The 25,095-nt window shown below is 47.2% G+C and overlaps 5 pseudogenes; all 5 read right to left on the reverse strand.

Annotated features, from left to right (window-relative positions):
• Window positions 1-1,643: 1,643 nt before the first annotated feature.
• On the reverse strand, window positions 1,644-1,763 carry LOC141267606 (5S ribosomal RNA; annotated as a pseudogene).
• A 626-nt stretch (window positions 1,764-2,389) lies between these two features.
• LOC141267621 (5S ribosomal RNA) lies at window positions 2,390-2,508 on the reverse strand (annotated as a pseudogene).
• Window positions 2,509-13,232: 10,724 nt separating this feature from the next.
• On the reverse strand, window positions 13,233-13,351 carry LOC141269899 (5S ribosomal RNA; annotated as a pseudogene).
• Window positions 13,352-14,848: 1,497 nt separating this feature from the next.
• LOC141269747 (5S ribosomal RNA) lies at window positions 14,849-14,968 on the reverse strand (annotated as a pseudogene).
• Window positions 14,969-22,655: 7,687 nt separating this feature from the next.
• On the reverse strand, window positions 22,656-22,775 carry LOC141268363 (5S ribosomal RNA; annotated as a pseudogene).
• Between the last annotated feature and the right edge of the window lie 2,320 nt (window positions 22,776-25,095).

The raw sequence follows: 25,095 nt of genomic DNA on the forward strand, positions 1-25,095 counted from the left end.
GAAATTTAATGATATTGCCAAGGAAGAAGGAAAGAAAAAATGATTGATGAATGTATCTTCTTTTGAGAAATTTCAGTTAAAGTCCTTTTATTCTCAAAAAAGGGGGAAATGTTAAATGGTTAATTATGGAAATTCATTTGGAATGTTAATTGATAATCATTTTTCTGAGTTCTATGCCTCAGCCATCGTGTCTAGTTGACATGCGCTATTTGTGTGTGTATTTTTGGTTCACTACCATATGTAGAACAGGTGTCCATACGACTGGCTATAAAAGCCCATGGTACAGAAAGGGGGGGCTCTCTTGCTGTGCCCACCCCACAAGACACAGAATCTTCATGCTGAGAAGCAGATGACATGTAGGCCTGGACACATGCTGGACAAAGACATGATTTACCAGCCAGGATCCAAGGAAAGATGGGTGAATCTCAACAATTAAGCTAATTATGGACAAATGGACAATTACTTTATAACTAATTATTGTATGTACCTGCTGCAATCTGATTCTTTTTAAAGAACAATCCAAGAATAAATAGATACATTTTTTTATAAGAATATCGTGATATTGATACTTTGAGAAGTCCTCAGTAGAAAAAAATAATACAGGAAGTGTATTATTTTACAGTCTCCCATCCAAGTACTAACCAGGCCTGACCCTGCTTAGCTTCCAAGATCAGATGAGATCAGACGTGTTCAGGGTGGTGTGGCCGTAGGCAGAGACAAGCTTCCCACTTGCTGCTTTTCTACTTTGACGTCTGGCTGCCGGCTGCCCTTTCCAGTGCTCAGCAAGACCAGGTCCTTTTGTGCTTTCCCTTCTCTTCAATTTTTTTGCTGGCTTCCTTAAAAGGTCTTGTAGACACAATGCCCCACTCAGAGCCGATGAGCTCACTGATCGGCTGCAGCGCTGTCGACGGAACGTCAGCTTCACGGCCAATGCCACAGGCCGGGAGCAGAAGCGAGACTCACCGGTAGGGTGAGTAGAGCGCGGTTAGTTGCTTTCTAATAGGCTGCAGCCGGGGATTAACTTTTAATGAAAGGGAACAATCCCTTTGACTGTCTGCAGCGCGCCACACCTAGGAAGCGCACTCTCACACACAAGCCAGCATGCACACGTGCTCGCACGTGACAACACCCCCTATCTGCCCCTACAACCTCTCCGTCACCATGCATCAGACTCTCCTGCCTGTTTTATGATTTCAGGGCCCTAGCAGGAATCACCCCCCCCTCCCCAATTCCTTCCGCACCTTCCTTGCCTTCCTTGCACTGAGGTTAGCTCTTTGTCAGCCGTCTGGCTTGGTTACACAAGCTTCTTTGCAGAGAAACATGTTACTTCTGCTGGCCTTCGCTAGGCGACCGGCATCCAAAACCTTCCCTGGGCACCTGCTGAAAGCCTGGCCCCTTCACGGCCCCAGTTGCTTTTAACGCCATCATTTCCACACGGCGAGCTGCGGAGTCAATAAGCACTCCTAGCCGTGGCAAGGAGCTCGGTGTCAGACCTGTGTGAAGGCGGCGGGGTAGCGTACTTAGCTGCCAACTGGCTCAGAGGCCTTGGGGCTTCCATCATCTAAGTTACTTTGGGTCGGTGTCCGACAAGGCGCCGTTCCATGCTAGCCGAGCTGGGCAGTAGGTAAAAACATCATCAAAATGGTCTACAGCACCCGGTATTCCCAGGAGGCCTCCCATCCAAGTACTGTCCGAGCCCAGCCCTGCTTTGCTTCCGAGATCAGATGAGATCAGGCGTATCCAAGGTGGTATGGCCAGTAGAAGCTGCTTGATCCATCGCCCGGCCAGCCTTTCTCAGGATCGCTTGGTGGCGAGCAATCTGGCCGTGACGGGGCGGGCTCCGAAGGGTCCATGCAAAGTCTGTGCCGTCCCTACAGGTGTGGTTTCTTTAGCAGTAATTCACCCGCTGCATCAGGTGTCTTCAAAAATGGCTCGGCGCAGGGTCTCCTGCAGGCTAAACCCTTCATCGCGGTAATGTGACAGAAAGAGCAAGCTGGACCCATAACTTGGGGGCGGAGCGAGACGTCCAGGGGTGAATGAAGGAAGAGGGTGAGATGGTTGCCAGTGATTTTGAGCTGCTCTTCAGGGGGGAGGGTCGTGTTGCCTGCAAAGGTCTTCTGCTTGGGGTTACCGGTGGTTGCCTCCAGCCACGGGGGAGACGCTGGTCCTGGTGAAAAGGAGCCTAGTATTAAAAGTAAAGAAGCAACAATGCTGGAGGCCCACGGTGATCAGAAGGATGCTGGTATTTTGCAGAGATGAAATAGCGCAAGAGAGAAAGCAAATGAAAAAAAGAAAAGAGAATGAATGTGTGCACTTGTGAAAGGGAATGGAAAAAAGGCATAGAAGAGAGTGCCCCCTGCTGGTGGAAGGAAGGAAAAAGCAAAGCAAAAGCCTACAGCACCTGGTATTCCCAGGTGGTCTCCCATCCAAGTACTAACCAGGCCCAACACTGCTTAGCTTTCAAGATCAGACAAGATTGGGCACGTTCAGGGTTGTGTGGCCGTAGGCAGAGACTAACCTCTCACTTGCTGCTTTTCTACTTTGACGTCTGGCTGCCGGCTGCCCTTTCCAGTGCTCAGCAAGACCAGGTCCTTTTGTGCTTTCCCTTCTCTTCAATTTTTTTGCTGGCTTCCTTAAAAGGTCTTGTAGACACAACGCCCCACTCAGAGCCGCTGAGCTCACTGATCGGCTGCAGCGCTGTCGACGGAACGTCAGCTTCACGGCCAATGCCACAGGCCGGGAGCAGAGGCGAGACTCACCGGTAGACCCGGGTCGGGTGAGTAGAGCGCGGTTAGTTGCTTTCTAATAGGCTGCAGCCGGGGATTAACTTTTAATGAAAGGGAACAATCCCTTTGACTGTCTGCAGCGCGCCACACCTAGGAAGCGCACTCTCACACACAAGCCAGCATGCACACGTGCTCGCACGTGACAACACCCCCTATCTGCCCCTACAACCTCTCCGTCACCATGTGTGTCACCCTGGCCTGGATGCCACAAAATGTATTAAAGCTGTGTCTGAGAGCAAGGGGGAGGTTCTCTTGTCAGGGGAACATTAGCATGCAATGCTTCCTGTCTCAGGCCAGTAGGGGGAGCAGGCTGCCCCTATAAAAGCTGTTGCTGGTGGCAGGGTTAGAGAGAACTGGATTGCCTGTCTCAGCTCTGAGACGTGTCCCAGAGTGGAGCAGGGACAGAAAGTTGATTGCACCTAAGAGGAAGTGTGGCAGGAGGAGAGCCACAAGCCAGAGACAAGAGGCGAAGAGAGCCTGTCTTGGCAGAGAAAAGACTTAATTTTACCAGACTTTGGTGTCTGAGGCTGGAAGGATTCCACATCCCCCAGCAGAGAACCAGTTCGCAAGGGACTGTACATTCCTTGGCCTAAGAGGCCTCGAGGCCCTGCCACAACCGAAGGGACCAGTAAAGCCGTACAAGGCTGGGAGCAGAAAGGAACCCACGTCGCAGGCCATACAGGCGAGAATACACGGAAAGCTCGGAAACGTGGGCTGTTACCCTATCAGGAGGAGATAGCCAGAAGGAGCGCAGAAAGCACGGTAGGCCTACACCCTCACCCTGACCAGGGCCAATTTCCCCGTTGCTCTCAGACGTCCAGGTCCCCTCCTAGCCGGGACTGTTTATGGGTCAGTTTACCTGTTGTAGTAAAGACCCTGGACTGCAACTTGTTGTCTGTGTGCTCCTTGCTCCTCCCGCACTATCAGCACTGGGATTCTCACTACCATCACTCCCACCATCCATTATACTGCCCTGGGGCCGCACTCTTCCCGTGGGGAGTCACACTACCCTAGCTGCACACCTCATCAGCCCCAGCGGTCTGCATGCAGCGGCGGTTCCTAATAACCGCAATCCACGGGTGGCGTAGTCGGACATTATCAGCAGAACGTAGCAGACTACCATTGGCCTGACCACCCTGAGCCACGGAACCGGGTCGCCACTACTACCCCCATCGTCTCCCTATTGCCCGGATCCGAGTGCCCCACGGCCCAGGGGGCGAGTCAGCTTTGGCGTAGTTGGCAGGATTTCGTGCCCGCAACCACCGGGTACTGCGTGCCTGAAAAAGACTTTTGTAAACTTAGCTGTGGCGAAGTTTCCCGCCATCCGGAGCCGATTCCCGCCATCGGACGCCATCTTGGACCGTTTCCCGCCGTCTTCTGCCTTCTTCCCGCCATCCGCAGCTGCTTCCCGCCATCGGACGCCATCTTCAGGACGCCGCGCGGGAAGAAGAGGGGCGTGGACGTCAAAACCGCGCGAGATCCGAAGCTCCGCCCCACGCTCCGACGCTGCGCAAGGTCCTGGAAGGGAGAGAGAGCGACGCTGATGTCATCAGGACGCGACGCCAGGTCCTCGTCCATAGCAGCAGCAGCGGAGCCGCGGCCTACAGAAGAGGATCGCCGGAAGGTAGGCCACGCTTAACTAGGGGGGAGGAAGATGTCAGACACAGAGGCGCCCACTACCACCAACGCAGCTGCAGCAGCAGTGATGCCCTTTTCCCTGCCCTACATCCCTGGAGCGGCCTGGCTGCCCAAATACTCAGGGGAGCCCCATGCCCTAACTGACTTTAAGGAAAGGCTATACAGTTTGTTCCAGGTTTACCCCCTGACAGAGGAACAGAAGGTCAGCATATTGACAGGGCAGTTAACTGGCGCAGCCCAAAGGGAGGTAAAATCATGGCCCACTGAGGAGAAAAGGACTGTGAAGGGTATCCTTGCCCGGCTGCGGGGTACCTTTGATACACGTACCTCCGCTGAGATTAAAATGAGGTTCTATGGATGTAGGCAGCGGGCACAGGACAGCATCAGATACTATGCCCTAAATCTGCAGGAAGCCTTGAGGGCTATTCAACAAACTGACCCTGGCAGTGTGCAGGAAACCGATAAGCTGCTAACAGAACAATTCATAGAAGGTCTGCTGTCTAGCGCCCACAGGGCCCAACTGCACCTCATGTTCTTTCAGAACCCCGACCTGACCTTTGCCCAATTTATGGACAGGGCCATAAGGGTGCTCCGTGAATCTGCAACCAGTGGCGCTATAAACCCCCGGCGCCCTGCTATCACCTACCACCAGGAGGCGGCGCCCTCCTCCATGGACTCCGTGGAGGCTGATGCACAGGCCCTGAGCCAAGCCCCGTCGAAAGGCCTGCACCACCAAGTCCAGGAGCTAACCAGGAGCGTCGCGGCGTTGACCAGAACCGTCCAGGCGTTGCAAGTGGACCCGTCAAGACCCATCGAGCTGGCTTCAAGTCCGGAGGATGTACCGTGGCGTCGACAGAGGAGGATCCCGTCGTTCCGAGGGAGGCCCACAGACCGCTACGCAGAGGATGGACAGCCCATTTGCCGTCGATGCAACCAGCCCAGACACATTTCCAGGTACTGTAATTTAAACGGGTCCAACCTGGGGCAGAGGGCCGACCCCCAGGCATAAGATCACCAGGCCCTTATAATTGGCGTGATAAGTACGTTGGGGGGCACCCGGTTTTACCCGTGGTGCTGGACGGTATCCCCATGAGCGCCTTGCTGGATACTGGGTCGCAAGTAACCACAATCCCTTATGTACTTTTTAAGCAGTATTGGACTGATGCTGATATCACACGGTATCCAGACAGTAACTTGAGCATCATCGCCAGTAATGGCTTACCCGTGCCGCAGATGGGGTTCAAGGAGATGACCATTAAAATTGGTAAAGTTGAACTGCCGGCACAGGGAGTGATAATTGTGGACATTGACCGTCATGAAAGTCACCTTAAAATAACTGTGGGTACTAACATAATTGAAAATTGTCTTTCAGAGGTAATTGTAATTCTACAACAGGTGGCGGTGAATGCTAGTTCCAGCCAACAGAGGGTACTCAACAAGGAGATAAAAGCCATGATGAGACGGCAGCAGGTAGAACTGTCTGGTGGTGAGATCGGTAGCGTAAGACTGAGTGACCCATTCCCCATTTCCATGCCTCCCAAAAGTGAAATGATGATCTGGTGTCGGACTGCAATCGGGTTGAGAGGTAGAGACTACCAAGCCATGGTAGGACCCGTGTACTCAGACAGCAGGCCCACCATTTTGACAGCCCGGGGGGTGGTTGATGTCCGTCATGGGAGGGTGCCCGTCCGCATCCTCAACATTGGGGAGAGGGAAGTACACTTACCCAGGTATGCTACACTCGCCAAACTGTTTGTTGTCGAACACCAAGCTATCAGGGCCGTGGAACCCTTGCCTCCATCTCCTCAGGCGGAGGGTAATGGCTCCCAGAAACAAAAGGAGGACTGGTGCCAGAAACTCCATGTGGGTGCTGACTCCACTCCCCTGCACCAAAAACAAGGAGTCTACCGGGTGGTACAGGAGTACGAGAGAGTCTTTAGTAAGCACCCGCTGGACTTCGGCAGAGTAAAGGGGATAGAACACCACATCCCGACAGGGAGCCACCCACCAATAAAAGAGAGACACAGGCCTGTACCCCCTGCACATTATCAGAACGCCAAGGGCATGCTAAGAGAGATGAAGGAAGCTGGGGTCATTAGAGATAGCTGTAGCCCCTGAGCAGCCCCCTTGGTTCTGGTGAAAAAGAAAGACGGCACCATGAGAATGTGCGTGGACTATAGACAAATCAACCGTATCACCCACAAAGACGCATACCCGCTGCCTAGAATAGAGGAGTCTTTAGCCGCACTAAAATCTGCTAACTTCTTTTCTACTTTGGACCTTACTAGCGGGTACTGGCAGGTTCCTGTGGCAGAGGCTGACAAGGAGAAGACCGCCTTCACCACCCCGATGGGACTGAGCGAGTTCAACTGTATGCCTTTCGGGCTCTGCAGCGCACCAGGGACCTTCCAGCGGCTGATGGAATGCTGTCTAGGGCACCGAAACTTCGAGACGGTCCTCCTTTACCTGGACGACGTGATCGTCTATTCGAAGACCTACGAGGACCATCTAAAGCACCTGGCCGAGGTGTTCGAAGCCCTGGCAGGCTATGGCCTGAAGGTGAAACCATGGAAGTGTCACCTGCTGAAACCAAAGGTCCAGTACCTAGGGCACGTGGTAAGCGTGGAAGGAGTGGCCCCCGACCCTGACAAAGTCACGGCAATCAAGAGCTGGCCAAGCCCCTCGAACATCAAAGAGGTGAGACAGTTTCTCGGGTTGGTAGGCTACTACCGAAGGTTCATCCCCGGGTTCACTAAGATGGCAGCTCCTATGCAGGACCTCCTGATCGGACAGTCTAAGTCCCGAAGTCAAAAGCCACCCTTCAAGTGGGATAAACCGGAAGAGGAGTCCTTCCGCCAGCTAAAGATGGCCCTCACGGGGGATGAGATCCTGGCTTACCCTGATTACGGCCAGCCTTTCATTCTCCACACAGATGCCAGTAATGTGGGACTGGGAGCCGTACTGTCCCAAAACCAACAGGGCAGAGAACGGGTGATCGCATACGCCAGTCGGAAGCTGAGGCCCACCGAGAGGAACACGGAGAATTACAGCTCCTTCAAGCTAGAATTCTTGGCGGTGGTGTGGGCCGTGATGGAACGCTTCAAGCATTACCTGGCCTCCGCAAAGTTCACCGTGTACACGGACAACAACCCGTTGACACACCTGGACAATGCAAGACTGGGTGCCCTGGAACAGCGGTGGATGGCCCGTCTCTCCAACTATGACTTCGTGATCAAGTACCGGGCAGGCAAAACCAACGCCAGCGCGGACGCCCTATCAAGAATGCCTCACTTACCTGAAGGTGACGAAGACCCAGAAGAGCTGGAGGAGGTAGAACTCCCCGCGTTTCACCGGTATGGAGCCGCTCAACACTCTCACCGCGTGAAGGAGGAGGATCTAACAACTGTGATGATGAATCCCCTACCTCACCACAGCTGGGCCGAGTCCCAAGATAGTGACCCTGCAGTCCGCCTGGTGAAAGATCTGCTGACCCGGGAAGACGCCCGCCTAAATCCAGATGCCCCAGAGGAAGCTAAGCAGCTATGGAAGGAGAAGAGCAAGCTGTTCCTCTACGAAGGCAAGTTGTGCAAAAGGATTGTCAACCACCGGACGCACGAGCTGACCTGGCAAGTCGTGGTCCCAAGGCGAGATGCAGCTATGGTCCTGGGGGCTTTCCATGACAGAGCGGGACACTTCGGTTGGAAGAAACTGGAGTTCCTACTAAGAGGAAGGTTCTTTTGGGTCGGCATGAGAGGAGCTGTAGAAAAATGGTGCAGAGACTGTGGCCCTTGTCACCTGAGGAGGAAGCACCAGCCAGAAGACACCCTTGAGGCCCATCGTCACCACGCAGCCTCTTGAGCTGGTAGCTCTGGACCATGTCAAATTGGCTCCCAGCCGGTCAGGATACATCTATGCCCTGACAATCGTGGACCACTATTCCCGTTTTCTAGTGGTGGTCCCGGTAAAGGACTTGACAGCCCAAACAGCGGCCAGAGCCTTCCAGCAATACTTCTGCCGTCCACACGGGTATCTGGAACAGGTTCTGACAGACCAGGGTCCAGCATTCGAGGCTGAAATCTTCCAGGAGTTCTGCAACCTCTCTGGCTGTAAGAAAATTCGGACAACGCCTTACCATCCACAAACCAACGGGATGTGTGAGAAGATGAACAATATAGTCATTGATCTCGTGAAGACGTTGCCCCTGGAGGAACGCAGCCTGTTGCCAGAAAAACTGCCGGACCTGATAGACCTATACAACAATATCCCGGTGAATGCTACCAACTGCACCCCGGCTTACCTGATGCGAGCCAGACCGGGTAAGCTGCCCGTAGACCTGCAGATGGGAGTCCTAATACCTGAGGACACCTCCCCGGATGCGGACTGGGATACGGAAAGGCAACTGCAGTACAAGAAGGTACAGGAGAGTGTGGAGAAGAGCCTGGCCCAGGTGAGAGAGAAGCAAGAAAGACTCTTCAATCAACACGCCCCTGCTGGTCCCCTAGAACCTGGTGAGCAAGTCCTAAAGCGAAAAAGAAGGCTACATAAGTTGGACGACCAGTGGGAAAGGGAACCCTACACCGTACTGCAGTCTGACCACGACAGCCCAAAGGTGTGCGTAATCACCAAGGACGGAGGAGAAACCACTAGTGTCGTCTCCAGAGACCACCTCAAAAGGTGTCCCGAGCAACTCCGTAGTGCAGAAGAGGATCAGAGTGACCTTGAACCCGCAGAGGACAAGGAAGAAATGATCAGCACCATTCTCAGAGAGTTCCCTCAGTCCTGGACTCGCATAAATGATGCCATAGTGGTACCCGTCCTGCATTTCCTGCAACCGGCCCAGCAACAACCAACACCAGAGCCGGAAGGTGAAGAGGAGCCAGCAGTTCCAGAGGCAGAAGAGCCTGTACCAGCAGCCCAGGAGAGTCAACCCTCTGCTGACAGTGAGCCTGCCATGCCTGCGGTAAGCCAAAGAACCCGCAGACAGCTGCCTGCCCTACCTGTACACCCAGCTGGTAGCTGTACCCCTAACGCTAGTGGGGAAAGCCAGGTTGGTCCACCACCAGACAGTGGGTTAAGGAGGTCAACCAGGAGCACAAAGGGGCAGATACCCACTCGCTGGAGAATATAGAGTGTACTAAGATTGTAAATAACCCTGTTGCCAAATGTTGAAATGTTTGCCAAGTTAAATGCATGTTTATTAATAGTGTGTTTCAGTTTCTTCAGCTACCGTAAGGACTCACAGGTTATGGACTTTTTATAACCGGGACCTTGTATGGACTGCATTCTGAGCCTAACCCAGGAATGAACTAAGACTGTGTAGGACTTGGGGTAGGACAGACCCCCACCTGGTTAAGGCTCCCGTTGTATTGGTGATATGGACACCCGGTCACAGGCCACACTGTGACCTTAAGTACTCAATTTGTGCGTCGTCTATCTATTAATGTTTTATTGTTATGCATATTGTCTTTGTTTATTGTTTAGTCCCGGAGTACTAAATTTCACTAGGGGGGAATGTGTCACCCTGGTATGGATGCCACAAAATGTATTAAAGCTGTGTCTGAGAGCAAGTGGGGGGTTCTCTGGTCAGGGGAACATTAGCATGCAATGCCTCCTGTCTCAGGCCAGTAGGGGGAGCAGGCTGCCCCTATAAAAGCTGGTGCTGTGGGCAGGGTTAGAGAGAACTGGATTGCCTGTCTCAGCTCTGAGACGTGTCCCAGAGTGGAGCAGGGACAGAAAGTTGATTGCACCTAAGAGGAAGTGTGGCAGGAGGAGAGCCACAAGCCAGAGACAAGAGGCGAAGAGAGCCTGTCTTGGCAGAGAAAAGACTTAATTTTACCAGACTTTGGTGTCTGAGGCTGGAAGGATTCCACATCCCCCAGCAGAGAACCAGTCCTCAAGGGACTGTATATTCCTTGGCCTAAGAAGCCTGGAGGCCCTGCCACAACTGAAGGGACCAGTAAAGCCGTACAAGGCTGGGAGCAGAAAGGAACCCACGTCGCAGGCCATACAGGCGAGAATACACGGAAAGCTCGGAAACGTGGGCTGTTACCCTATCAGGAGGAGATAGCCAGAAGGAGCGCAGAAAGCACGGTAGGCCTACACCCTCACCCTGACCAGGGCCAATTTCCCCGTTGCTCTCAGACGTCCAGGTCCCCTCCTAGCCGGGACTGTTTATTGGTCAGTTTACCTGTTGTAGTAAAGACCCTGGACTGCAACTTGTTGTCTGTGTGCTCCTTGCTCCTCCCGCACTATCAGCACTGGGATTCTCACTACCATCACTCCCACCATCCATTATACTGCCCTGGGGCCGCACTCTTCCCGTGGGGAGTCACACTATCCTAGCTGCACACCTCATCAGCCCCAGCGGTCTGCATGCAGCAGCAGTTCCTAATAACCGCAATCCACGGGTGGCGTAGTCGGACATTATTAGCAGAACGTAGAAGACTACCATTGGCCTGACCACCCTGAGCCACGGAACCGGGTCGGCACTACTACCCCCATCGTCTCCCTATTGCCTGGATCCGAGTGCCCCACGGCCCAGGGGGCGAGTCACATGCATCAGACTCTCCTGCCTGTTTTATGATTTCAGGGCCCAATCAGGAATCACCCCTCCCCCTCCCCAATTCCTTCCGCACCTTCCTTGCCTTCCTTGCACTGAGGCCCCGGGTGCTTTTAACGCCATCATTTCCACACGGCGAGCTGCGGAGTCAATAAGCACTCCTAGCCGTGACAAGGAGCTCGGTGTCAGGCCTGCGTGAAGGCGGCGGGGTAGCGTACTTAGCTGCCAACTGGCTCAGAGGCCTTGGGGCTTCCATCATCTAAGTCAGGGTTCCCCAACTCCAGTCCTCAAGGCCCACCAACAGGTCATGTTTTCAGGATTTCCTTAGTATTACACAGGTGATAATTGCATCACCTGCACAGGCAATAATTCCATCACCTGTGCAATACTAAGGAAATCCTGAAAACATGACCTGTTGGTGGGCCTTGAGGACTGGAGTTGGGGAACCCTGATCTAAGTTACTTAAGGTCGGTGTCCGGCAAGGCGCCGTTCCATGCTAGCCGAGCTGGGCAGTAGGGCAAAACGTCGAGATCTGGCGTATCCAAGGTGGTATGGCCAGTAGACGCTGCTCGATCCATCGCCCGGACATCCTTTCTCAGGATCGCTTGGTGGCGAGCAATCTGGCCGTAACGGGGCGGGCTCCGAAGGCTCCATGCAAAGTCTGTGCCGTCCCTGCAAGTGTGGTTTGTTTAGCAGTGATTCACCCGCCGCATCAGGTGTCTTCAAAAATTTCTCGGCGCAGGGTCTCCTGCAGGCTAAACCCTTCCTCACTAATGTGACAGAAAGAGCAAGCTGGACCCGTAACTTGGGGGCGGAGCGAGACGTCCAGGGGTGAATGAAGGAAGAGGGTGAGATGGTTGCCAGTGACTTTGAGCTGCTCTTCAGGGGGGAGGGTCGTGTTGCCTGCAAAGGTCTTCTGCTTGGGGTTACCGGTGGTTGCCTCCAGCCACGCGGGAGACGCTTGTCCTGGTGAAAAGGAGCCTAGTATTAAAAGTAAAGAAGCAACAATGCTGGAGGCCCACGGTGATCAGAAGGATGCTGGTATTTTGCAGAGATGAAATAGCGCAAGAGAGAAAGCAAATGAAAAAAAGAAAAGAGAATGAATGTGTGCACTTGTGAAAGGAATGGAAAAAAATTGTGAATGGAAAAAAGGCATAGAAGAGAGTGCCCCCTGCTGGTGGAAGGAAGGAAAAAGCAAAAGCCTATAGCACCTGGTATTCCCAGGTTATCTCTCATCCAAGTACTAACCAGGCCCAACCATGCTTAGCTTCCAAGATCAGACGTGTTCAGGGTCGTGTGGCCGTGGGCAGAAACAAGCCTCTCACTTGCTGCTTTTCTACTTTGACGTCTGGCTGCCGGCTGCCCTTTCCAGTGCTCAGCAAGACCAGGTCCTTTTTACTTTCCCTTCTCTTCAATTTTCTTGCTGGCTTCCTTAAAAGGTCTTGTAGACACAACGCCCCACTCAGAGCCGCTGAGCTCACTGATCGGCTGCAGCGCTGTCGACGGAACGTCAGCTTCACGGCCAATGCCACAGGCCGGCAGCAGAGGCGAGACTCACCGGTAGACCTGGGTAGGGTGAGTAAAGCGCAGTTAGTTGCTTTCTAATAGCCTGCAGCCGGGGATTAACTTTTAATGAAAGGGAACAATCCCTTTGACTGTCTGCAGTGCGCCACACCTAGGAAGCGCACTCTCACACACAAGCCAGCATGCACACGTGCTCACACGTGACAACACCCCCTATGTGCCCCTACATCCTCTCCGTCACCATGCGTCAGACCCTCCTGCCTGTTTTATGATTTCAGGGCCCTAGCAGGAATCACCCCCCCCTCCCCAATTCCTTCCGCACATTCCGCACCTTCCTTGCACTGAGGTTAGCTCTTTGGCAGCCGTCTGGCTTGGTTACACAAGCTTCTTTGCAGAGAAACATGTTACTTCTGCTGGCACTCGCTAGGCGGCCGGCATCCAAAACCTTCCCTGGGTACCTGCTGAAAGCCTGGCCCCTTCACGGCCTCGGGTGCTTTTAACGCCATCATTTCCACACGGCGAGCTGCGGAATCAATAAACACTCCTAGCTGTGGCAAGGAGCTCGGTGTCAGGCCTGCGTGAAGGGCGGCAGGGTAGCGTACTTAGCTGCCAACTGGCTCAGAGGCCTTGGGGCTTCCATCATCTAAGTTACTTAAGGTCGGTGACCGGCAAGGCGCCGTTCCATGCTAGCCCAGCTGGGCAGTAGGGCAAAACGTCATCAAAATGGTCTACAGCACCTGGTGTTCCCAGGAGGTCTCCCATTTAAGTACTGTCCGAGCCCAGCCCTGCTTTGCTTCCGAGATCAGACGATATCGGCGTATCCAAGGTGGTATGGCCAGTACACGTTGCTCGATCCATTGCTTGGCCAGCCTTTCTCAGGATCGCTTGGTGGAGAGCAATCTGGCCGTGATGGGGCGGGCTCCGAAGGGTCCATGCAAAGGCTGTGCCATCCCTACAGGTGTGGTTTGTTTAGCAGTGATTCACCCGCCGCATCAGGTGTCTTCAAAAATGTCTCGGCACAGGGTCTCCTGCAGGCTAAACCCTTTATCGCGGTAATGTGACAGAAAGAGCAAGCTGGACCCTTAACTTGGGGGCGGAGCGAGACGTCCAGGGGTGAATGAAGGAAGAGGGTGAGATGGTTGCCAGTGACTTTGAGCTGCTCTTCAGAGGGGAGGGTCGTGTTGCCTGCAAAGGTCTTTTGCTTGGGGTTACCGGTGGTTGCCTTCAGCCACCCGGGAGACGCTGGTCCTGGTGAAAAGGAGCCTATTATTAAAAGTAAATAAGCAACAATGCTGGAGGCCCACGGTGATCAGAAGGATGCTGGTATTTTGCAGAGATGAAATAGCGCAAGAGAGAAAGCAAATGAAAAAAAGAAAAGAGAATGAATGTGTGCACTTGTGAAAGGGAATGGAAAAAAGGCATAGAAGAGAGTGCCCCCTGCTGGTGGAAGGAAGGAAAAAGCAAAAGCCTACAGCATCTGGTATTCCCAGGCGGTCTCCCATCCAAGTACTAACCAATTTTTTTGCTGGCTTCCTTAAAAAGTCTTGTAGACAGAAGGCCCCACTCAGAGCCGCTGAGCTCACTGATAGGCTGCAGCTCTGTCGTCGGAACGTCAGCTTCACGGCCAATGCCACAGGCCGGGAGCAGAGGCGAGACTCACCGGTAGACCCGGGTAGGGTGAGTAGAGCGTGGTTAGTTGCTTTCTAATAGCCTGCAGCCGGGGATTAACTTTTAATGAAAGGGAACAATCCCTTTGACTGTCTGCAGCGCGCCACACCTAGGAAGCGCACTCTCACACACAAGCCAGCATGCACACGTGCTCGCACGTGACAACACCCCCTATCTGCCCCTACAACCTCTCCGTCACCATGCGTCAGACTCTCCTGCCTGTTTTATGATTTTAGGGCCCTAGCAGGAATCACCCCCCCCTCCGCAATTCCTTCCGCACCTTCCTTGCACTGAGGTTAGCTTTTTGTCAGCCGTCTGGCTTGATTACACAAGCTTCTTTGCAGAGAAACATGTTACTTCTGCTGGCCCTCGCTAGGCGGCCGGCATCCAAAACCTTCCCTGGGCACCTGCTGTAAGCCTGGCCCCTTCACGGCCCCGGGTGCTTTTAACGCCATCATTTCCACACGGCGAGCTGCGGAGTCAATAAGCACTCCTAGCCGTGGCAAAGAGCTTGGTGTTAGGCCTGCGTGAAGGCGGCGGGGTAGCGTACTTAGCTGCCAACTGGCTCAGAGGCCTTGGGGCTTCCATCATCTAAGTTACTTAAGGTCGGTGTCCGGCAAGGTGCCGTTCCATGCTAGCCGAGCTGGGCAGTAGGGCAAAAAGTCATCAAAATGGTCTACAGCACCCGATGCTCCCAGGAGGTCTCCCATCCAAGTACTGTCCAAGACAAGCCCTGCTTTGCTTCCGAGATCAGACGAGATCGGGCGTATCCATGGTGGTAAAGCCAGTAGACGCTGCTCGATCCATCGCCCGGCCAGCCTTTCTCAGGATTGCTTGGTGGCGAGCAATCTGGCCGTGACGGGGCGGACTCCGAAGGGTCCATGCAAAGGCTGTGCCGTCCCAACAGGTGTGGTTTGTTTAGCAGTGATTCACCCGCCGCATCAGGTGTCTTCAAAAATGTCTCGGCGCAGGGTCTCCTGCAGGCTAAACCCTTCATCGCGGTAATGTGACAGAAAGAGCAAGCTGGACCCGTAACTTGGGGGCTGAGCGAGACGTCCAGGGGTGAATGAAGGAAGAGGGTGAGATGGTTGCCAGTGACTTTGAGCTGCTCTTCAGGGGGGAGGGTCGTGTTGCCTGCAAAGGTCTTCTGTTTGGGGTTATCGGTGGTTGCCTCCAGCCACCCGGGAGACGCTGGTCCTGGTGAAAAGGAGCCTAGTATTAAAAGTAAATAAGCAACAATGCTGGAGGCCCACGGTGATCAGAAGGATGCTGGTATTTTGCAGAGATGAAATAGCGCAAGAGAGAAAGCAAATGAAAAAAAGAAAAGAGAATGAATGTGTGCACTTGTGAAAGGGAATGGAAAAAAGGCATAGAAGAGAGTGCCCCCTGCTGGTGGAAGGAAGGAAAAAGCAAAAGCCTACAGCACCTGGCATTCCCAGGCGGTCTCTGTTAAATGGTTAATTATGGAAATTCATTTGGAATGTTAATCGATAATCATTTTTCTGAGTTCTATGCCTGCGCCATCGTGTCTAGTTGACATGCGCTATTTGTGTGTGTAGTTTTGGTTCACTACCATATGTAGAACAGGTGTCCATACGACTGGCTATAAAAGCCCATGGTACAGAAAGGGGGGGCTCTCTTGCTCTGCCCACCCCACAAGACACAGAATCTTCATGCTGAGAAGCAGATGACATGTAGACCTGGGCACATGCTGGACAAAGACATGATTTACCAGCCAGGATCCAAGGAAAGATGGGTGAATCTCAACAATTAAGCTAATTATGGACAAATGGACAATTACTTTATAACTAATTATTGTATGTACCTGCTGCAATCTGATTCTTTTTAATGGACAATCCAAGAATAAATAGATACATTTTTTTATAAGAATATCGTGATATTGATACTTTGAGAAGTCCTCAGTAGAAAAAAATAATACAGGAAGAGTATTATTTTACAATGGTGAGCCAGCCAGTCCTGTTTTTTTGTTTTTTAAATTAAGTAAGTGAATATCTTCCGTGAACAAGGGGGGAGTCCTGACGAGCTGAACAGCTGTTGTTCACGTGTCAGTAAATTCACTAGTTTGTCACGAGAAGCAGAAAGGATCTACAGACTGAGGAAAGACAGGAAGCAGAGGTACTAACAAGGAACAGAATCACACAGGAAAAGAATCAGACGAACTGAAGACAGGACGTGCTGATAAAGAGAAGCCAAGGAATCTTAAGGTAAGCAAAATATGGATATAATTTCTTCTTTTGCTAAACAAAGTAATATTAATTTCAAAGTTAATGTAGGAGATGACATAGAAGTTTTGTGGCTCAGTTTATACAAAGAATGTGAATTGCAGAATTTACAGTTAACTTCTAAATTGGTAAATAGAGACAAACAGAAATTGAGAAATATTCTACATTTGGTAAATTTTTTTCATAGTCTTGTGTTAGAGATTTCTAAGCAGGAAAATAGTGTAGAAGTGTCAGACGGTGATACTGATTCTGACTGTAATGTGGAAAATGAACAAGAAGTAAGACACGTGTCTGTAACTGAAGGTGACCTTGGGTCTGACCAAGAGACGGACAGACAGAAACCTGACATGGGAGGAGACATGACTGACATACGAGAAACCGACATACTAGGTGATGTGGGAGGAGACGTGAGTGATGTAGGAGGAACGGACGTACAAGAGCCACTAAAAATATCAGAGAATTCTGGAATTACCCAGGCTCAACTCCAAATTAAAATGAGGAAAAATTTGCTGAAATTATACAAAATCATGCCAAAATATGATGTCAAAATCCATGCCTGTAGAAATTCAGAGACATTTGAGAGCTTCTCTGATAAGTTTGATTTATCCAATGAGGAGAGGAATCAATTATTTAAAATATGGATTCCTGTGACATTGTCCAGACGTTTACATTTAATGCCCTGTGAAAATGACTCTCCTAATGGATGGGAAAATGATTCGGACAGATTAAGATATTTGATTTATTGTGTCACAAAGGATTTTCCCAACATAGAAGATCTGCAGAAACTAAGGATTGGTAGGAAGGAATGTACATATACATTCATGTCCATATTTGAACGGTTGTACAAAGCTCTCATCAAAAATGGAAAAGTACAACATATGATAACAACTTTTGTACAAAAATTCAAATTCCTAAATTCAGTTTCCCAAGTTATGGCATCACAAAAAAATTCATTATTTGAATGTGCGCAGATGCTGGATTTTGTTAGAAAACATGAGAATCGTGAAAAGAAAATAAATCAAGCTAAATTTATAAAACCAGGAAAGGTAAAATCTTACCAAAAGCCAATATCAAACTCTCCTAGACTGAGTCATCCCCATAGTGAACTCTATCAAATACGCAGAAGATTTCATATATGTTATAAGCCATATCAGCCAGTGCAAAGATCCATCTCTCCACAGAATGAGTTAATTCTCAGTCAGAACTGTGATTCTCTAAAAAGGAAAATGGCTGAAACTGATGGACAGAGACAGGTGAGACGACCAACTCACAGTGACGTCATGGAATGTGGACAGAAGAACAGGCAGTTCTCTGAGGTTTTGAAGGATAGAAAAATGTCTTTCCTAAATTGGGCGTTCCTGGAGATATTTGAGAGAGACAGAAGATTTGGTTTAGGGAGTGGCTAAGGAAAAACTGTAATTATAATGTTGTATCAAAATGTAATACAATGTCTCAATATTTATTTATAATCCTATACAGTAAAATTGTAGTTACATAGTTTCTAATAGTTCATATATATATATATATATATATATATATATATATATATATATATATATATATACACTTGTCTAAGTAGAGATTGCGTATAATTGTATTTATATATACGTTTATAAAATATATATATATATATTAATTAATAAATTTGAACTTCATATATATAAATTTAAGTAGCAATATTTTGAATTACATTAGAACCAACCAATATATGTATAAGATATTTAAATAATTCTGTTTCTGTATGAATTTGATATTTAATTTTATTTTCTTATATTTCCTTAGAGTTTTCATTCCAAAGCAGGATTTGATCAAATAACTCTAAAAATGGATTTATTTCTTTATTCACACAGGAAGTAAAAAAATTGCATGATTTTATGTGTATAACATTTTAAAATAATAACAATATATCTAGTTGAACTATAATATATATGTAATACTTATTAATTCTTTTGTGTTGCTAATATTTTCTGTGCATGAAGTGTTCGTGCAAATTAAAGTAGCTTTACAGCATGACGTGTGACAGCTGCGGCCTTTGAACTTTGAGCTAATAGTATAGGATCCCATTCATTCTATTTTCAACTGATGTAACTTAAGACCGGGCAGCCAGTGAAAAAAGAATCTAAGACAAGAGTTTTTTCAAGTGTCTGAAATTCCAGTGACTTACTCTCATATTATATATTATGTACTTGGGGAATATTCAAAGAAATATAAAGATATTCAATTGATATGGCAATGCGCATTAATAAATTGGGATACAACAATTTTGGGTTAAATATATATATATATATATATATATATATATCTAAAACTTCATATGTGGAATGTTTGAGTTGAACAGATCTGTGAATGTCAGAGTGAAGGTGACAGATGAGTAAATCAGCAGCTGCTAAGTGTGATTGATGTGACAGAGGCCTCGTATGTTTGTATGTTTGAAAAAAAAAATGTTTCTTTATGTGAAGGTACAAAAATATATTTAATTCTGAGGAAATTATAACACATAATTAGGTATTACTGTATCTACATATATATATTTCTATATTTCTTTAATAATTATTATTTCTTGATTTAACTAATAGTGAATAAGGGCAACCACACATCAAAATGGTTTACAAAGCAAATTTATATTTAGAATAATTTTCCACATGATAATATTCTTGAATAACTATAATATTATTTTTAATGGTTACCTAAATAGTCACACACCTCTCTTTAGTCAAATCTATGCTACTCATCGATATGAAATTTATGCACAATATTTCTAGAAGAATAATTATTTTTAATTTGGTTCTGATATATACATAAATTTTATAAAATAATATTTTTGGTATTAAGGGGGAAAATGTGTTTTTGATCCTGATTACATAATGAATTTTGATCAATACTTATTTTCCACACATTTTAATAAAGAAGAAATAATAATAAGGTACTATGGTATAATTAAGAAGGGTATTACATGCAAAGTTGCATAATTTAATATTTTTTGGTGGTACAAGGTTATGACAAATATGAAATCATCCCGATAATGGAGATATAAGGGTATTTTTTATGAAGAATATAATTACTCTGCATTTGTCATTAAAATTTAAAGGCCTTATTTTTATTTTTAATCTTATTTTTACTCTTAATTTTATTTTTCATTTTTAAAATTTTATTCTTACTTTATACTTCTTATTTTTCTATTTTTTCATTTTTTAATTCTCATTTGATTTTATTTGAATTCAATATCTCAATTGAGAAAACACATTAATATTTAATAAAGTAATGTCTAATACAAGAGTATTGCTTCATTAAATATATATTGCTAAGGAAAAAAATGTTTACATTTTCTGAGTAAACACAACAATTCATTCATTCATTTATTCATTCATTCATTCATTCATACATTCATATATTTATTCATTTTGGTTCAGGAGTATACATTCTTTGATATTATTGGTTTAATAAAGATATAAAAACTTGTTTTTTCAAAATACACTGACACCTATGGGTTGGAAAAGGTAATTACACCTATGACATAAAAATGTTCTATCATATGGAGAACTTGATTGATAATGAATTATTATCTATTATTGTTTATTATTCCAAACATAATTTATTTTAATATTTTGATAATAATTAGATGGATATTACTGATTGCTATGGTACGCTGTGATATTATAGGTTAGGAAAAACTGCCAGATTTGGTATCAGATTAGGGAATGAAGACTTCAATCAAGACATCGCAATTATGAATTCTATTTTAATAAAGACTTTTAATTTTTATAAATCAAAGAGATTCTCAAAAGTTACAAGAAGAAGCAACTGATATCCGGACGTCTCAGAAGGTAACAGGTGTGAATGCTGAGTGTTATAATAGACTGTGTCCATTACATACAATTCAATTCACACCACTGATCACCAGGACGGCAGAGGACGATGATCCTATATGTACTGTGTTGTGTTTAAGTTTCATCACGTTCCAGTGGTTTCTTATCACCTGCAACGCTTCAATGAAAGCTGGTGAACAGGTAATACCTGGCATATGTGTCCTGTATATAAAGGACTGAGTACTGGTTATGGTGCTATATAAAGCAGGAAAGTGTCAAGTTAACCCTTGCTTTACTGACCAAAGACGTCACATCTGTTCCAAAAGTGACACGAGACCAGTGCGGACACACGGAAGATTCCAAAGACGATCCAACGTAAGTCCAGGTGACACTGCACAGATATTAAAGCTACATTTGATCCATGGACTTTGTTTTCTTATCAACTGACACACATGATCTTTCTAATAAAGAGCACAGTTTATGGACTGAACAATAATGAACACAATTATGGACTGTACAATATCTACATGCTGTAATTTATTTCAAAGGAGTTTTCATCTAAAGACTGTGTTATAAAAGAACCAAGAAGAAGACGAGACGACGACCCGATGACATCAGATGATGACGATTGAACCCGCGATTGCTTCAATTTAGATATAGGGAAGTATAATTATACATATTAAATGAATATTAGTCACGGCTTACCATAACATGAATTCACATCATTATATAACAATAATCCGATATTGATACTATTATTACTATTATTATTATTATGGAAATTTAATGATATTGCCAAGGAAGAAGGAAAGAAAAAATGATTGATGAATGTATCTTCTTTTGAGATTTTTCAGTTAAAGTCCTTTTATTCTCAAAAAAGGGGGAAATGTTAAATGGTTAATTATGGAAATTCATTTGGAATGTTAATCGATAATCATTTTTCTGAGTTCTATGCCTCAGCCATCGTGTCTAGTTGACATGCGCTATTTGTGTGTGTATTTTTGGTTCACTACCATATGTAGAACAGGTGTCCATATGACTGGCTATAAAAGCCCATGGTACAGAAAGAGGGGGCTCTCTTGCTCTGCCCACCCCACAAGACACAGAATCTTCATGCTGAGAAGCAGATGACATGTAGGCCTGGATACATGCTGGACAAAGACATGATTTACCAGTCAGGATCCAAGGAAAGATGGGTGAATCTCAACAATTAAGCTAATTATAGACAAATGGACAATTACTTTATAACTAATTATTGTATGTACCTGCTGCAATCTGATTCTTTTTAATGGACAATCCAAGAATAAATAGATACATATTTTTATAAGAATATCGTGATATTGATACTTTGAGAAGTCCTCAGTAGAAAAAAATAATACAGGTAGAGTATTATTTTACAGTCTCCCATCCAAGTACTAACCAGACCCAACCCTGCTTAGCTTCCGAGATCAGATGAGATCAGACGTGTTCAGGGTGGTGTGGCCGTAGGCAGAGATTAGCCTCTCACTTGCTGCTTTTCTACTTTGACGTCTGGCTGCCGGCTGCACTTTCCAGTGCTCAGCAAGACCAGGTCCTTTTGTGCTTTCCCTTCTCTTAAATTTTTTTGCTGGCTTCCTTAAAAGGTCTTGTAGACACAACGCCCCACTCAGAGCCGCTGAGCTCACTGATAGGCTGCAGCGCTGTCGACAGAACGTCAGCTTCACGGCCAATGCACAGGCTTGGAGTAGAGGCGAGACTCACCGGTAGACCCGGGTAGGGTGAGTAGAGCGCGGTTAGTTGCTTTCTAATAGGCTGCAGCCGGGGATTAACTTTTAATGAAAGGGACCAATCCCTTTGACTGTCTGCAGCGCGCCACACCTAGGAAGCGCACTCTCACACACAAGCCAGCATGCACACGTGCTCGCACGTGACAACACCCCCTATCTGCCCCTATAACCTCTCCGTCACCATGCGTCAGACTCTCCTGCCTATTTTATGATTTCAGGGCCCTAGCAGGAATCACCCCCCCCTCCCCAATTCCTTCCGCACCTTCCTTGCCTTCCTTCCACTGAGGTTAGCTCTTTGTCAGCTGTCTGGCTTGGTTACACAAGCTTCTTTGCAGAAAAATATGTAACTTCTGCTGGCCCTCGCTAGGCAGCCGGCATCCAAAACCTTCCCTGGGCACCTGCTGAAAGCCTGGCCCCTTCACGGCCCCGGGTGCTTTTAACGCCATCATTTCCACACGGCGAGCTGCGGAGTCAATAAGCACTCCTAGCCATGGCAAGGAGCTTGGTGTCAGGCCTGCGTGAAGGGCGGCGGGGTAGCGTACTTAGCTGCCAACTGGCTCAGAGGCCTTGGGGCTTCCATCATCTAAGTTACTTAAAGTCGGTGTCCGGCAAGGCGCCGTTCCATGCTAGCCGAGCTGGGCAGTAGGTAAAAACGTCATCAAAATGGTCTACAGCACCCGCTGTTCCCAGGAGGTCTCCCATTCAAGTACTGTCCGAGCCCAGCCCTGCTTTGCTTCCGAGATCAAACAAGATCGGGCGTATCCAAGGTGGTATGGCCAGTAGACGCTGCTCGATCCATCGCCCGGCCAGCCTTTCTCAGGATCGCTTGATGGCGAGCAATCTGGCCGTGACGGGGCGGGCTCCGAAGGGTCCGTGCAAAGGCTGTGCCGTCCCTACAGGTGTGGTTTGTTTAGCAGAGATTCACCCGCCGCATCAGGTGTCTTCAAAAATGGCTCGGCGCAGGGTCTCCTGCAGGCTAAACCCTTCATCGCGGTAATGTGACAGAAAGAGCAAGCTGGACCCGTAACTTGGGGGCGGAGCGAGACGTCCAGGGGTGAATGAAGGAAGAAGGTGAGATGGTTGCCAGTGACTTTGAGCTGCTCTTCAGGGGGGAGGGTCGTGTTGCCTGCAAAGGTCTTCTGCTTGGGGTTACCGGTCGTTGCCTCCAGCCACCCGGGAGACGCTGGTCCTGGTGAAAAGCAGCATAGTATTAAAAGTAAATAAGCAACAATGCTGGATGCCCACGGTGATCAGAAGGATGCTGGTATTTTGCAGAGATGAAATAGCGCAAGAGAGAAAGCAAATGAAAAAAAGAAAAGAGAATGAATGTGTGCACTTGTGAAAGGGAATGGAAAAAAGGCATAGAAGAGAGTGCCCCCTGCTGGTGGAAGGAAGGAAAAAGCAAAAGCCTACAGCACCTGGCATTCCCAGGCGGTCTCTGTTAAATGGTAAATTATGGAAATTCATTTGGAATGTTAATCGATAATCATTTTTCTGAGTTTTATGCCTCAGCCATCGTGTCTAGTTGACATGCGCTATTTGTGTGTGTATTTTTGGTTCACTACCATATGTAGAACAGGTGTCCATACGACTGGCTATAAAAGCCCATGGTACAGAAAGGGAGGGCTCTCTTGCTCTGCCCACCCCACAAGACACAGAAACTTCATGCTGAGAAGCAGATGACATGTAGGCCTGGACACATGCTGGACAAAGACATGATTTACCAGCCAGGATCCAAGGCAAGATGGGTGAATCTCAACAATTAAGCTAATTATGGACAAATGGACAATTACTTTATAACTAATTATTGTATGTACCTGCTGCAATCTGATTCTTTTTAATGGACAATCCAAGAATAAATAGATACATTTTTTATAAGAATATCGTGATATTGATACTTTGAGAAGTCCTCAGTAGAAAAAAATAATACAGGAAGAGTATTATTTTACAATGGTGAGCCAGCCAGTCCTGTTTTTTTGTTTTTTAAATTAAGTAAGTAAATTTCTTCCGTGAACAAGGGGGGAGTCCTGACGAGCTGAACAGCTGTTGTTCACGTGTCAGTAAATTCACTAGTTTGTCATGAGAAGCAGAAAGGACCTACAGACTGAGGAAAGACAGGAAGCAGAGGTACTAACAAGGAACAGAATCACACAGGAAAAGAATCAGACGAACTGAAGACAGGACGTGCTGATAAAGAGAAGCCAAGGAATCTTAAGGTAAGCAAAATATGGATATAATTTCTTATTTTGCTAAACAAAGTAATATTAATTTCAAAGTTAATGTACGAGATGACATAGAAGTTTTGTGGCTCAGTTTATACAAAGAATGTGAATTGCAGAATTTACAGTTAACTTCTAAATTGGTAAATAGAGACAAACAGAAATTGAGAAATATTCTACATTTGGTAGATTTTTTTCATAGTCTTGTGTTAGAGATTTCTAAGCAGGAAAATAGTGTAGAAGTGTCAGACGGTGATACTGATTCAGACTGTAATGTGGAAAATGAACAAGAAGTAAGACACATGTCTGTAACTGAAGGTGACCTTGGGTCTGACCAAGAGACGGACATACAGAAACCTGACATGGGAGGAGACATGACTGACATACGAGAAACCGACATACTAGGTGATGTGGGAGGAGACGTGAGTGACGTAGGAGGAACGGACGTACAAGAGCCACTAAAAATATCACAGAATTCTGGAATTACCCAGGATCAACTCCAAATTAAAATGAGGAAAAATTTGCTGAAATTATACAAAATCATGCAAAATATGATGTCAAAATCCATGTCTGTAGAAATTCAGAGACATTTGAGAGCTTCTCTGATAAGTTTGATTTATCCAATGAGGAGAGGAATCAATTATTTAAAATATGGATTCCTGTGACATTGTCCAGACGTTTACATTTAATGCCCTGTGAAAATGACTCTCCTAATGGATGGGAAAATGATTCGGACAGATTAAGATATTTGTTTTATTGTGTCACAAAGGATTTTCCCAACATAGAAGATCTGCAGAAACTAAGGATTGGTAGGAAGGAATGTACATATACATTCATATCCATATTTGAACGGTTGTACAAAGCTCTCATCAAAAATGGAAAAGTA

This window comes from Phyllobates terribilis, unplaced genomic scaffold (assembly GCF_046119375.1).
Source record: "Phyllobates terribilis strain yellow unplaced genomic scaffold, ASM4611937v1 Scaffold_4__5_contigs__length_816908805, whole genome shotgun sequence".
NCBI classification, from domain to species: domain Eukaryota; kingdom Metazoa; phylum Chordata; class Amphibia; order Anura; family Dendrobatidae; genus Phyllobates; species Phyllobates terribilis.